General features: G+C 33.1%; 1 protein-coding gene across 23 annotated transcripts in view; it reads right to left on the minus strand.

Annotated features, from left to right (window-relative positions):
- The window catches only part of Patr-1 (Protein associated with topo II related - 1), a 93572-nt gene extending 86340 nt beyond the window's left edge, over nucleotides 1-7232 (minus strand). For 4 of the 23 annotated variants that reach the window (XM_076448381.1, XM_076448377.1, XM_076448382.1 and 1 more), the window contains exon 1: nucleotides 6907-7065. The gene's annotated coding sequence lies outside the window, so the exon portion shown is untranslated. Of the gene's footprint in view, nucleotides 1-1201; nucleotides 1279-2496; nucleotides 2568-6686; nucleotides 6831-6906; nucleotides 7109-7197 lie in introns of those variants that run through there. The other 19 variants (XM_076448375.1, XM_076448368.1, XM_076448364.1 and 16 more) reach the window with 12 other exon arrangements.
- Between the last annotated feature and the right edge of the window lie 4106 nt (nucleotides 7233-11338).

Below are 11338 nucleotides of genomic sequence, written 5' to 3' on the forward strand. Positions count from 1 at the left end.
ATATTAAAATATGATTCATAATCTACAATTTGATACAAAATGTATTAACATACAATCGTACTAGTTCAATTACACTTTGAATGAGAATCAAAAATCGACATGGCCTTTGACCCATAACCATATGAAAACCCATCTCAGTAAGGTTAAGTATTAATTTTATCTACTTTATTATAAAAGGTAACTATAACAAAAAAAAACAAAAAAAAACTTATTACAATAAGAAAATATAAATGGAAAAAAATTTCCAGTAAGATCTGCATGTCATCTGCTCATGAATTATGCACTTCAATAACTAACAACATAATACCAGTGCAATTCAGTTTTTGCTTCAGAGAGAAAAAAAAAAACAATAACGTTAAATGAAAGTTATGAAAAGGCAAGAGGAATGGATATTTTAGGATGAATAGCTAACTACATTTTGTAACTTAGTCATTCTACAAAGAAAAAATAACTTATTTATAATTTTTGTTGACTAAAAGGTCAACCAAATGGGCTGTAATTATGAACTATCATGATACATAATAACTAATACAATGTGCTTTTCTGCAAAAGAATTTTGATATTAATTTACAAGACTAAATGTTATGCAAAAAAAAAACTATCACAAAAGTATTTTTCACCTTAACATGAAAATCATCTTGCACTCGGTCTTTTAATTATCAGTAAGAATCAAACTATAAATTCACAGCCAAATGTTTAGTAAAAATAGTTAAATCAAATCTAATTTTTGTGTACAAAAGGCTTGATGTTTAATAGATGGTACACTTATTACATTAAAAGTTCATATTCATAATTTCCTGTGATACAAAGTTAGTGAAAATGACCAAGCCTGTACAGAGAGGATTAATCAAGACATGGGAAGATTGGACAACTGTAGCTCAAGATTGAGTAGCAACTAGCATTCAGGCTTATCAAATAACAGAAATGCAAAAACTTGTTTTCAATTGGTCTTGATACTTGAATGATCATGAATTACAACTTAGAAACTTATCCATCCTATCTAAATAAATAACAATTAGTGTAATGACATACCAGGTATACTGAAGGTGGTTTCGATATGCATAATTTATAAAAGATTGCCTAAAATGAAACAGATGACTGGCAGTCTGGCATATTGGAGCATTTTACATTAAACCACTAATAAGCATTGCTCCTACTTTATTTTCTTCAGTTATATATTTCTTGTAATTTGAACAAGTACCTTTTCAATTTGAGAAGAATTCTGTTAATTCTTTGGTCTTCAGATGTACTCAAGCTCGCAGACTTGTTTCAAGGAAACTATAATTGTACACCTTATTGTTCACATATACAATATTCCAAATGATATGAAAAATTGGAAGTAAAAAATTTCTAAAAAATGTAACCTGCAGTTACCATTTTAGATTTTACTATAACAATGCAACATCTAAGAAACACCATCAGTTCAATGTATGTCACATTACAGTACTTAATATTATAGACTTAACAGTTGATAACCATAGAAATATAACAGTGGCTCTACTTCACATTCTCAAAATTAAATCTTAAGAATTGTTACTTTCTCAAAATAGCTTTCTTCCACTGCTCACAAAGTCAAGATTTTTAAGATGTTTCCATATAATGGACATTTTACCTTCTGGGTTTGCCCATATCTTTTTTATTCAATTAATTTATAACTTTGTGAGAACTTTAACTTGTATTGTTCTGTCTTTTGTTTCTACCTAATCTAAATTACTTGCTACTTATAAATTCCCAATTAATCTGTTAAGTTCTAACAATTTTTGTTCCTAAAATTTCCTTTGTCCCTAAACATTATTAAAACCACAATGAGCCAAATTGAAACTATTAAAACATTTATATATAAAGCTTTCTTTCAAAATCACTCGAATTCACCATCTTCACATCCAAAAGCAACCACACTATTTAAAAAGCAAAACTGTCTTAGCTGAAGACAGCTTTTACTTTGCACAAATATATATTTGTATCTCCAAATTCTGCAATTCTCAGTGATAAGTATGAAAAATGTTGAATCATTAACACTATTAGTTCCTTTTATAATCTTAAACCCTTCAATCAGACACTAACTTCCTTTTTCAAAATAAAACAATTTTAAGGATCTTCATCTCTCCTAATATGACAACCACTCCACCCCAGGTACCATTTTAATAACCCTCCTCTGAATCCTTTCCAACAATTCAGTGTCTTTTTGGAGGTAAGGAGCCCAAGATTGAACAAAATACTCCAAATATGGTCTAACCAGTGACACATACTATTAGTTTATAAAAACTTTATACACGTATTCAATACTTCCACAGATACAACCTAAAATCTGATTTACCCTACTACTAGTAACAGTACACTGCTTGTTTGACCTAAGAAACTGATCAACCCACACACCAAGATCCTTCTCTTTCATGACACTCTTAAGGTTATTTTGATCCAAATAATTTAAATTCCACCTGCATTATCTTAAATTTATCAATTAAAACCCATCTATCAAGTATTTGTTCAACTCACTAAATGATGTCAATCCTTTTGTAAAGCAGGAACATCCTCTTCAGAGCCAGCAACATTCAAAACCATATCATCTGCAAATTTAGGTTTTGATATCATCAGCAAATTTAAGTAATGTATTGGCAATTCCTTTATATGTTATTGTAACTCAAAAACAGTAACTGTCTTAAGACTGAGCCCCGAGATACACCATTTGCACCATTAATCCAGTTTAACTGAACTCCATTTGCAATAATCCTCTGCTTTCTTCCACCAAATCACCCCTCCATCCAATTAGTTAACTTATCCCTCCACACCCATGGATACAAGTTTCTTTACAAGTTCTATAATTACAGATACAGCTTCTATTACCTCCCTTCAAGAAATGACATTAACAAATTTCAAATCTGTTGGTACTTATCCAATATTCAAAAAACTTACAAAAACAATGTGGCAAGTGGCTCACTTATGCAGTCCTTAACATCCTTTAAAACCCCCTAGGAAACATCATCGGGTCCAGGAGCCTTATTCTTTAACTTTCCAATTTTATTTCAACAGAATTTATGTATCTGTCATGTTTAACTTCATTTTCATCTATCAAGTGTTGAAGATGAGAAATGTTGCTCGAGTCTTCATTAGTAAACACTTAAACAATAGCAGAATTTAATAACCTAGCCATTTCATAACCATCAGATATAAGTTTTTCTTTGTCATTCCTAAAGGTCCTATCTCCATTAATGATAAATCTAAAATAGCATTATTTTTTTGAAGATTCCTTACAGGTTGGTGAAGAAATCCATCTTGAACTGCTTCCAGAAACCTTTCTCCTTCATGATTTGACTACCATTTCCCAATCAACATGTCTAAAATTAAAATCATCCATAATAACTTCCTTAGCAGTTGAAACTTTAATCTCACTGTAAAGTTATAACTTCATCATTTTCATCTGGTTTTCTGTAACAAATTTCAATTACAAGTTTTTCCTCTTGATATCCACCAACAAGAAGCCAAATGGATTCAATCTTGTTGTAACTATGCTTAATAATCTCAACTTCACCAAGATGAATTCATACTTAGAGACACTACTCCCCCTCTCATTACTACTTTGTCCCTATAAAATAACCTAAAATAATTTATTTCAAAGACATTTCTATCATCACAATATCTACATTTAACCACATTTCAGTTATTCAGATATCAAATTCTTCTATTCCTACCAGTGTCCTAAAGCCATCCATTTTATTTCTTCTAGCATTACAATAGCAACAATTAAGCCTATTCTTATAACTACTCATATTGATTTTCTATGCTTAACTTTCCTTAACATCTCAATTTTATTTCACTTAGTTTATCTTTGCCCTCACCACCATCTTGTCCAAGTTTAAAACTTCCCTTATAAGTTAATAGCCCTAACAAACATTTTTTACCTATCCTACTAAGTGTAAACCATCTTATCGAAACACTTTCCTCCTGACACTAAAGTAGTTAGGAATCCAACAAGCTAAACTGCTCATCCTTACCTATTAAATGTCAACCAAACATTTAACCCTAGTGACCTACTCAAAATTTCATCTTCACAGTTACTTCTTAGCAGTATCCCTGACAATTAATTTATGACCTTTATCTTTAAATGCTTTTATCAAACCCCTTGTACTTATTCATTAGCTCCTCTGACTTACTACTTCTTGTATCCTGAGCCCATACGTGTACAACAAACTGCACCATTGTAAGACCCATTCATTTTTGTCTCTTTTAAGCTGACTTGGTTCCAAATAAAACTTAGGTCTTTTACTTTTTTTTTCAGGCAACAGTGATACATATGAAAAGGGTGTATGATTTTGTTCAAAACATAAAAACAAGAAACTTAAAAGATAGTGACTCAACAAATCTGAAATGAAAAACCTGTTGTAGAATATCTGCTTTACTAACCTCAGCTGAACTCTTCCAATTAAATAAGGTTTGCTGTTAAATTCATAGTGCTAGTTCTTTGCTAGAAATATTTATTAAAACATTCAATTTATTTTTAGTTGCTAGTAATATTACTAGTAAACTAAAACTCAACATACACCTAACACCTTTTTGCACTTCAGTATTTCACTACCTCTTCATTTTACCAGTGACTTGTCATATTCCTAAAACTAGGTTTACCATTTATATAAAACAATTAATAATTATGTATAATGACTTATGATTTCTTCTATTGTTCGAGGATTACTATTTATGACACTCGGCAAATTTAGTAGATACATTAAAATCTGAAGCACACACGACTTTCCCTTTTAAGCCACTTTCCTAATAACTCTTTAATCAAATACTTGGAGAACCAAAACTGATCACATTCCTCTATGAAGTCTCATTAAATTTTACATTCATTTATTGTAATTTTTTGCTTTTAAGTTAAAATTCAAAAAAGCCTGCAATGACAACACTTTTTTGAAACCTTCAGAAAATAAAAATAAACAATCTCAGCTGAATTAAACTCTGTAGGCCTGCATGAAAGCACACCTGCAATTCAACACTCAGTCCACAAGTTAAAATTATTACAAACACAAACAAAAATTTCAAATACCGACGTATTTTTAATGATCGATAAATATCCTTCCAATCCGAATTGCTAAGCAACAAGGCTGAAAGTGCACTAGTTTACTCACTGTCAAAGATAGTGAATTATCCCTTAGCAGGACAAGCCAGAGGAAATTCCAATGGAGATATAAAACAATTCTCAACAGGCTTCCAATTAACCTTAAGATATATATATATATATATATATGCTTATATAACTTGGTTCAAATTCACACAAAATACAGCAGTGGCCTCATGTTGCACAGTATGTAGCTTAGTTCTTTAGCTATAAACAGCCATTTTCTCTCTGCTTTCTACAAATTCTCTCACTAGAGATGGTCAAGAAAGACCAGAGAAACCTTGCTTACTACTTATGGTGACTAAATGCAGCACCTGCTTGAAAATCAACACTACTATCCAACACAAGGAGAACATATTCTAACCAACTATAAATTCCAAACTTTGTGATTAACCAATATTCAGCAATGACTTTTTCTGACAGTAAAGTGCAATATTTGGAGATAAAAGATATACCCATTTACTGAAATATTTTTCTTATCCTAAACTTAAATATCAGAAAATGGAAATCTTCAATAGCTTATCCAGTCTCCCAAATAGTCTTACTGACTTGCACACCAAGTTAAAAAGATATTGTATCTAGTCTTCAGAATTACTTAAGGTGTTCCAAAAAGTGATCAGTTGTTAGAATAATGCTCAAGTTTTATGACTTCTATTATAGAAAATAAACAAAATCCTGATGCCTCACTAAATTCTACACCATTATTACCTCATATTTGCCACATACTTTTCAAAGTTCATAAAATCTACTTAACTTCCAGTCATAAACATGCATGGCATAGCCAATATGTATGTTACACTTTCTATGTTTCATTGAACAACACCATCATGTATTCAGTCAAATGAAAACTACACTATCATTGTTCCAACAATTGAAATCTTAACGTTTTTATATGAATGTTCTGGAATTGTAGGTATTAACAGTTTAAAAGCTACATGGCAAACCTATATACTTGCTCAGTATTATTGTATATAATCACAAAAATGAAAGTATATATGCATATGATTATGTGTTTACAGTCAAATAAGAATAGAACTACCTGGAAAGCAATTTACAAATTCTGATGCTATACGTGACTTTTCTCTAATATTAATTAATGGCATGTTCAACTGTGTCAACCATATACTAACCTAACCTGGATAGCATAGAAAAACAAAAATATGTAGCATGCTTATTTTTGCTGATCATAGTTCTTTGTCTAGAAAGATATGTAAACAAATATTAATATTTCTAATGTTTTTCAAACATGTATAATAATTTCTATACAATTCATTTCACAGGATAAACAAACACAAGAAAAGATTGCTCATAAAATTACATCAGTTGTCACGAAAACACCAATCTAAACTGCTTTTTTTCAATCTTGATTTTACAAAATTACTCCACTACATATAGGATAAGTTAAGACCAATTACAATTTATAAGATAGGGATTAAGAAGTTACAGATACAGGTTCTCAACTTCCAATTTCATCTACAATAATTATTATTAACAATGTCATATTTCATTAGAATTATTAATAACTAATACGAATAACAAAGTTTAGGCCTATTTTTTGGAATTAAAACTTTACCTTTATTTTATCCTCTGATTTAACCAAAGCGTGGATTCAATGTTCAATTTGAAATACACCTTTGGCTTGAATTTTGAAGTTTAAAATATTTAAAACTCACCCACGTCTAAAAACGAGTATATTCGCAATACTACTCTAAAGTCTAATTCTAAAAAAAGAGTCAATCACTGAAGGCAATAGAGAACAATAAAACCTCAGTAGTTAAACCTGATAAACTTACCTTCAGCTGTAAAAGTATTAATAAATTTACATAAACATTATTACAAACAAAACATTTACAAGCTAACTCCAAAAAAGATAAACTAGCCCATACACATCACCGAACACACGAAAACTCCGTACGAGCGTCAAATGCTCACATTACCCAATCATGTTAAGTACTATTAAACCACGAAACCAAAACATCCAAGAACTTCATTGAACTCGTAATAAATTAAAATACTTAGATTTTTTCTTAATTAGAAAGGGAAAAATTATTTAAATAATTAAATAAGCAACAATATTAATATACCTTCAAAGCTTTCCTAACTATATAAAAAAAGAAAAGTTGTAGCTATTTACACTCAAATCAAACGAGTAGAAAAAAAAATTGTATTCAATATAGTCACCCACCACTATTCAATACAATAAAAACAGTGTCAGTGCGCAAAGGCAGAGGTTATGACCATCATTTTGTACAAACGTTATTTAATGGTACGTGTCAATGTGAACTTAAAAGTGTTTATGCATCGCACAAAAGGATTTAAATTACTGTTAATTAACTTTTTTCTGTTAGAATTACCAATAGTCAAATAAAAAAAGAGTGTTGTATGCAGTGGCGGCGCTACAGGGAGGGAGGAGTGAAATATTGCTCATCCATATCTATATTGCCCTCCCTTCGTTGGGACCCACAAACATTTAATCGTATGTACATCAAATAAATGTAATGTGTATAACAAGAAAACACATTCGCACACACAATATCGTTAACCAGATATATTCTTCAATAATGGGTATCCTCTTTAACCCCACTAGCTTTTTTGTTTCTACTACTAGTATTACTGCACTAAATATTTATTTATTCAATCAAATAATGCACCAAAAAACATAATTTATTAATCTAGTTTAAAAAAACTAATTATCCCTCCTAAAATCATATTGCTGGTATGCTAGAATGGTTAAAACGAACAACTTCTGGTCCTTTCCAAAGTGTATGAGTACTTTGAGGCTTCAAACCTTAATGTTTGTTTGTTAGTTTTTTGAATTTCGCACAAAGCTACTCGAGAGCTATCTGTGCTAGCCGTCCCTAATTTAGCAGTGTAAAACTAGAGGGAAGACAGCTAGTCATCACCACCCAACGCCAACTCTTGGGCTACTCTTTTACCAACGAATAGTGGGATTGACAGTCACATTATAACGCCCCCACGGCTGAAAGGGCGAGCATGTTTGGCGCGACGGAGATGCGAACCCGCGACCCTCAGATTACGAGTCGCACGCCTTAACACGCTTGGCCATGCAGGGCCACCAAAACTTAATACCAAGTACTTTTTGAAACCCAAGCGTGGCTCAACGTCAGCGCTGAACTAGGGAGAGAATATTGGGTCCCTTGAAAATGCCCCCCAATGGCTCAGCGGTATGTCTGTGGACTTACAACGCTAAAAACCGGGTTTTGATACTCGTGGTGGGCAGAGCACAGATAGCCCATTGTGTAGCTTTGTGCTTAATTCAAAACAACAAGAACAACCCTTAAAAATTACAAATGAGTAAAGATGTCTTTTTTATCTCCCAAAATGTTGGCTTACTCGTCCTTATCCCAAATTGCCGGCGCCTCTACTGATTGTATGATTTTGTTTTTAATTTAAATGTAATGTAAGAAAAAAGTAGAGATCACACTTACTGTGGGAATATACTTTACACAGTTTAATGTGTAGGTTATTGACATGATGGAAAAATGCACACTGGTAATTGACTTCCTGCAGATACCTAGATGTGATCTTAAACCAGTTTCAAATAGTTTCATAATCTATTACCATTAAATCTATATACAGTAAAAAGCAATTACACCATCAATGACTAGATATTCACTGATACAAACATGGAATCCAAAGATAAGGAAAATATCAAACCTAAAGTGCAACAGAGAAAAATCGAAAATACAGATGGTCCAAGTCAAAGATCGTCCTTCAGGATCATCATTTCAGTGTAATAATACACGTGAATGTATTGCCTTCACTTCTACAATCAGAAAGTTGCAAGTGGAAATGCATCGTGTTTCCATATTTCAATCTTCAATATTGATTTTTATTTCATGATCATCAGTCTCTTTAATTCTTATATTTTGCTCTTTCATGGAACTATATGTCATGCCAAAGTTCTTTTCATCAGCAGTTTTATCACATTCTTGATCTAGATGTTTGTAGATATTTTTCGAATTGCCAGCACTCACATTAATCTAATTTTTTGGCAGTTATTTCAGCTTTTAATGTCTTCTAGAATTCACTAAAAACTTCGAAATATGGCCAGTGGTACACAGAAATTTGCTTTTTCTCTTTGCCCCACTCGTTAAATATGATAAAGCTAAATCATGAAGATTAAATATTTGGTATTAGAGGCGGAAGTTTTTAAACAGTTGATTGATAAATTTCTGGACGGACTCCTAGTTAATCTATACAACATAGCTTGGGTCTTTGAAACATTACATCTCTAACTGAAACCATTTGCGTAGCCGTACATTACAAAATTGTGACTTCAGTTAAGTTGCCAAGCAAAATATAGAAATGGAAAGGTAACTAAAGTGGCTCCTCCAGCAACACTGCAATTGATCGCTGACCCCACTACACCGAAAGCTTCAGTAGATTGCAAGAAACAGAAAACACCGTACAGGAATTCAACTTGATCCAAATTGATCAGCATTCAAATAAGAGAGGTACGGGGATGCGAACCCGCGACCCTCAGATTACGAGTCGCACGCCTTAACACGCTTGGCCATGTCGGGCCGACTTTGTTAATCACTGATCTATTTGACATATAGGCCCGGTGTGGCCAGTTTGTTAAGGCACTCGACTCATCATCTGAGAGTCGCGGGTTCGAATGCCCGTCACATCAAACATGCCTGCCCTTTCAGCCGTGGGGGCATTATAATGCGACGTTCAATCTCACTATTCGTTGGTAAAAGACTAGCCCAAGAGTTGGCGGTGGGTGGTGATGACTAGCTGGTTCCCTCTACTCTTACGCTGCAAAATTAGGGACGGCTAGCGCAGTTAGCTTTCGTGTAGCTTTGCGCGAAATTCAAAACAAACCAATTTGATATGTAATTTAAATATATTAATTTAATTGATTAATTTTTAATTGATTATACTTTCATTAGCATATCATTTGCATATTAGTTCTGCCTACATAATGTCATTATAACTATTCTCGCCTCTGGTTATTGGCAAGTTGATTTCACGAAGAAAACAAGGCTCAAACTACTTTCTGTATTCAGGAAGATGTATATGAATATAACACCATGACATTTAGCCTTTGTACTGTGGAGATACTTTCGAATGATTGATGTAATCTGCATTAAACGGCACTTTGAAGTGGAATAGTGTCTGGTTAACATTGATCACCTTCTGGTGTTTGATCATAGGATTCAGGCTACATTTGAAAACCTAGGCATTGTTTGTAACAAACACATATAAGAACTATGTACAAGCTAACTGAGTTTTTAAAATTTGCCTTGATTAATACTACAGTGCTAACTTGTCCAAAGAGATATGTCCCTTTCACCTTGAATATGGATATCAATAACAATGGAATTTGAGCAGTGTTAACAGAAGTACAATACAAAACAGATCATGTTGAAGCCAGAGGCGTAGATCCTGGAGGGGGGAGATACATCCCCCTTCATTTTAGGTAGGGGGTATGGTGTATACAATCATCCCCCCTACAGTTTGGTCTGTTGAATTATTTTATTGCATCACAGGCCTACAAATTGTGTGTTTGTTCTTGTAATTTTCGTGTTCTTACCAATCGAATTACATAATTAGACCTAGACGTAGGCTTTTTCAGAAGCCGAAATGTACATCTTTAATATAGGCGTGCTTCTAAGCTTTGCGATCTTAGCAATAGGTCGCAAGTATCAGTTAGTAGGCCTAAGCCTACATGCAAGGCTTGCAAGCACTATCACAGCATCTACCTACGTCTTGTACGTAGTATAGGATTAAGTAAAATTTTCATCACAACAAATCTGTGAACAGAGCATGAAATTCGAAAATATTTCTTCCAAGCGTAAACTCCTGTGATCTAGATCTGGCAGGCAATTTGTAGCTTGTAGCTGCATCAATCTTATTTGTATATTGTGCGGTTTTCCTACACCATTTGTTCTTATGCGTGTCTAGCCGGTTTTATTGTCGAACACCTTACTCTCCTTAGCTGCCGAAGTCACTGACCATAGTGTATGTTTAGTGTACAGTTAACGACAGGTTCGGGCCGCTCAGATCCAGACGCGCCCTACATCACCCCTCTCCGCTCCCTTTAGTCTGAGCCTCGATTTTACAACAGGGCTCATTAGACCTGTGTTTGTGGCCCTCATTAATCCATGAAATTTCAGATTATCACCGCCCTCTAATAAAGTGATGGTGCTTTATGGTAAAAGAACAATATATTCTCTTATCATAGATAGTAAAAAT

This window comes from Tachypleus tridentatus, chromosome 8 (genome assembly GCF_004210375.1).
Source record: "Tachypleus tridentatus isolate NWPU-2018 chromosome 8, ASM421037v1, whole genome shotgun sequence".
In the NCBI taxonomy this organism is placed as follows: Eukaryota; Metazoa; Arthropoda; class Merostomata; order Xiphosura; family Limulidae; genus Tachypleus; species Tachypleus tridentatus.